The following is a 4,609-nucleotide window of genomic DNA, read 5'->3' on the forward strand; positions in this document are numbered from 1 at the left end:
ACCGGGCAGCTCTCGGCTGTGCTCCCCTTTGTAGTCTGTAATGGTTTGCAAGCCCTGCCACATCCGACGAGCGTCAGAGCCGGTGTAGTACGATTCGATCCTAGTCCTGTATTGACGCTTTGCCTGTTTGATGGTTCCTCAGCGGGCATAGCGGGATTTCTTATAAGCTTCCGGGTTAGAGTCCCGCTCCTTGAAATCGGCAGCTCTAACCTTTAGCTCAGTGCGGATGTTGCCTGTAATCCATGGCTTCTGGTTGAGGTATGTACGTACAGTCACTGTGGGGACAATGTCATCGATGCACTTATTGATGAAGCCAGTGACTGATGTGGTGTCATCGGACACCGAACATATTCCAGTCTGTGCTAGCAAAACAGTCCTGTAGCTTAGGATCATTTGCTTCTGACCACTTTTTTTATTGATCTAGTCATTGGTGCTTCCTGCTTAAATGTTTGCTTGTCAGCAGGAATCAGGAGGATAGAATAATGGTCAGATTTGCCAAATGGAGGGCGAGGGAGAGCTTTGTATGCGTCTCTGTGTGTGGAGTAAAGGTGGTCCAGAGTTGTTTTTTCCTCTGGTTGCACATTTAACATACTGGTGGAAATTTGGTAAAACGGATTTAAGTTTCCCTGCATTATAGTCCCCGGCTACTAGGAGCGCCGCCTCTGGGTGAGCGTTTTCTTGTTTGCTTATGGCGGTATGCAGCTCATTCAATGCTGTCCTAGTGCCAGCCTCTGACTGTGGTGGTATGTAAACGAGATACTCTACCTCGATATAGCTCGATATTGTGCACCAGCTGTTATTTAGCTGTTATTTACAAAAATACATAGTCCGCCACCCCTTGTCTTACAAGACGCAGCTGTTCTATCCTGCCGGTACAGCGTATAACCAGCCAGCTGTATGTTGATAGTGTTGTCGTTCAGCCACGACTCCGTGAAGCATAAGACATTACAGTTTTGAATGTCCCATTGGTAGTTTAATCTTGCGCGTAGGTCATCGATTTTATTCTCCAAAGATTGCACGTTTGCTAGCAGAATGGAAGGAAGTGGGGGTTTATTTTATCGCATACGAATTCTCAGAAGGCAGCCCGCCCTCTGGCCCCTTTTTCTCCGCCTCCTCTTCATGCAAATCACAGGGATCTGGGCCTGTTCCCGAGAAAGCAGTATATCATTTGCGTCGGGCTCGTCAGCCTCGTTTAAGGAAAAATAGGATTCTGCCAGTCCGTGGTGAGTAATCACAGTCCTGATGTCCAGAAGTTATTTTCGGTCATAAGAGACGGTAGCGGCAACATTATGTACAAAATAAGTAAAAAAATAAGTTACAAAAAACGCTAATAATTGAACAAAAAAACACAATCGGTTGGGGACACGTAAAACGTCTACCTTCTTCTCCGGCGCCTTTTCGGAAACGTAGCAACGTTTAAGACATGGATTTCATGTTGAAATGTTAACAAGGTACCCAAAAGTAGTTTGAAGTAGTGTTTGCATCTTATTAGCAAAACAAAACTCTTTTAAACAGCTAAATTGTTGCGGAAATCAGCTTTGTTTGCATAGTGAGGATGAAAAGAACGTAATTTAGGCTGTAATGATCTCCAAAATTCGGTGCATTAGGTTATCACACCTTTGATATAGCAACGGATTCTAATAGTTTATTGAATCCCATTGTGACGAGACTATTATTTTGCTTTAAAAAAATATACAAAAGAGCAGAAGTAACATTGTGTATTAATTACAAACATAACAGAAATAACAACTATTTATGTACATTTCATTTGTCCCATATTTTATTTGCTTTGTTTTAATTCGCTCCAAACTGAGCTGCATTCACACTACAAGAGCTGCATTGAAGCAGCAGGCACTATTCTGTCAGGAGCCCAGTATCAGCCCAGTAACAGACCTACCTGTAGTGTCTTGGGATTTACGGTGGCTTCCCTCAGATGAGATTCACTGCAAGTAGCAATAGAGTCAGTTTAGGGTTAGGGTCACTTGGTATTAAATACATGGTTTCTCCGTTCCAGACATTATTATGGGCCGTCATCCCCTCAGCAGCCTCCACTGATACAGTGCCATGGGAAAGTATTCAGACCCCTTGACTTTTCCCCATTTTGTTACATTACAGCCTTATTCTAAAATTGATTGAATACATTTTTTCCTCATCAATCTACGCACAATACCCCATAATGACAAAGTGAAACCAGCTTTAGAAATGTATGCTAATTTATAACATAAAAAACAGAAATAACTTATTTACATAAGTATTCAGACCCTTTGCTATGAGACTCGAAATTGAGCTCAGGTGCAACCTGTTTCCATTGATCATCCTTGAGATGTTTCTACAACTTGATTGGAGTCAACCTGTGGTAAATTAAATTGATTGAACATGATTTGGAAAGGCACCCACCTGTCTACACAAGGTCCCACAGTTGACAGTGCATGTCAGAGCAAAAACCAAGCAATGAGGTAAAAGGAATTATCCGTAGAGCTCAGAGACAGGATGGTGCCAAGGCACAAATCTGAGGAAGGGTACCAAAAATGTTTGCACCATTGAAGGTCCCCAAGAACACAGTAGCCTCCATCATTCTTAAATGGAAGAAGTTTGGAACCACCAAGAGCTCCTAGAGCTGGCCGACCGGCCAAACTGAGCAATTGGCGGAGAAGGGCCTTGGTCAGGGAGGTGACCAAGAACACGATGGTCACTTTGACAGAGCTCCAGAGTTCCTCTGTGGAGATGGGTGAACTTTCCAGGACAACCAAATATGCAGCACTCCGACAATCTGACCTTTATGGTAGCGGCCAGACGGAAGCCACTCCTCAGTAAAATGCACATGACAGTACGCTTGGAGTTTGCCAAAAGGCCCCTAAAGGATTCTCAGACCATGACAAACAAGATTCTCTGGTCTGATGAAACGAAGATTGAACTCTTTGGCCTGAATGCCAAGCGTCACGTCACGTCTGCTGGAAACCTGGCACCATCCCTACGGTGAAGCATGGTGGTGGCAACATCATGCTGTGGGGATGTTTTTCAGCGGCGGGGACTGGGAGACTAGTCAGGATCGAGGGAAAGATGAACAGAGCAAGATCCTTGATGAAAACCTGCTCAGGACCTCAGACTGGGGTGAGGGTTCACCTTCCAACAAGACAACGATCCTAAGCGCACAGCCAAGACAACGCAGGAGTGGCTTTGGGACAAGTCCCTGAATGTCCTTGAGTGGCCCTGCCAGAGCCCGGACTTGAACCCAATCGAACATCTCAGGAGAGTCTTGAAAATAGCTGTGCAGCGACGCTCCCCAGCCAACCTGACAGAGCTTGAGAGAATCTGCAGAAACTCCCAAATACAGGTGTGACAAGCTTGTAGCATCATACCCAAAACGACTTAAGGCTGTAATCACTGCCAAAGATGCTTCAACAAAGTACTGAGTAAAGGGTCTGAATACAAATGTAAATGTGATATTTCAGTTTGTTATTTTGAATACACTTGCAAAAATGTCTAAAAACCTGTTTTTGCTTTGTCATTGTGGTACATTGTGTGTAGATTTATGAGGGGAGGGGGGGGGTCTATTTAATCAATTTTAGAATAAGGCTGTAATGTAATAATGTGGAAAAGGTCAAGGGGTCTGAATACTTTCCGAATGCACTGTATATACAGTGGGGAGAACAAGTATTTGATACACTGCCGATTTTGCAGGTTTTCCTACTTACAAAGCATGTAGAGGTCTGTAATTTTTATCATAGGTACACTTCAACTGTGAGAGACGGAATCTAAAACAAAAATCCAGAAAATCACATTGTATGATTTTTAAATAATTAATTTGCATTTTATTGCATGACATAAGTATTTGATCACCTACCAACCAGTAAGAATTCCGTCCCCAAAGAATGATGTTTCCACCTCCATGCTTCACGGTGGGATGGTGTTCTTGGGTTGTTACTCATACTTCTTCTTCCTCCAAAACACGGCGAGTGGAGTTAGACCAAAAAGCTCTATTTTTGTCTCATCAGACCACATGACCTCTCTCCATTCCTCCTCTGGATCAATCCAGATGGTCATTGGCAAACTTCAGACCAGGCCTGGACATGCACTGGCTTTAAGCAGGGGGACCTTGCGTGCGCTGCAGGATTTTAATCCATGACGGCGTAGTGTGTTTACTAATGGTTTTCTTTGAGACTGTGTCCCAGCTCTCTTCAGGTCATTGACCAGGTACTGCCGTGGTAGTTCTGGCTGATCGCCTCACCTTCCTCATGATCATTGAGTCCCCACGAGGTGACAATCCTGCATGGAGCCCCAGGACCGGAGGGTGGATTGACCGTCATCTTGAACTTCTTTCCCAATTTTCTAATTTTTTGCGCAAACAGTTGGTTTCCTTCTCACAGCTGCTGCCTATTGTCCTGTAGCCCATCCAGCCTTGTGGCAGAGTCTACAATTTTTATCCCTGATGTCCTTACACAGCTCTCTGGTCTTGGCCATTGTGGAGAGGTTGGAATCTGTTTGATTGTGTGTGGACAGGTGTCTTTTATACAGGTAACGAGTTCAAACAGGTGCAGTTAATACAGGTAATGAGTGGAGAACAGGAGGGCTTCTTAAAGAAAAACTAAAACAGGTCTGTGAGAGCGAT

This window comes from Salvelinus sp. IW2-2015, linkage group LG15 (genome assembly GCF_002910315.2).
Source record: "Salvelinus sp. IW2-2015 linkage group LG15, ASM291031v2, whole genome shotgun sequence".
In the NCBI taxonomy this organism is placed as follows: Eukaryota; Metazoa; Chordata; class Actinopteri; order Salmoniformes; family Salmonidae; genus Salvelinus; species Salvelinus sp. IW2-2015.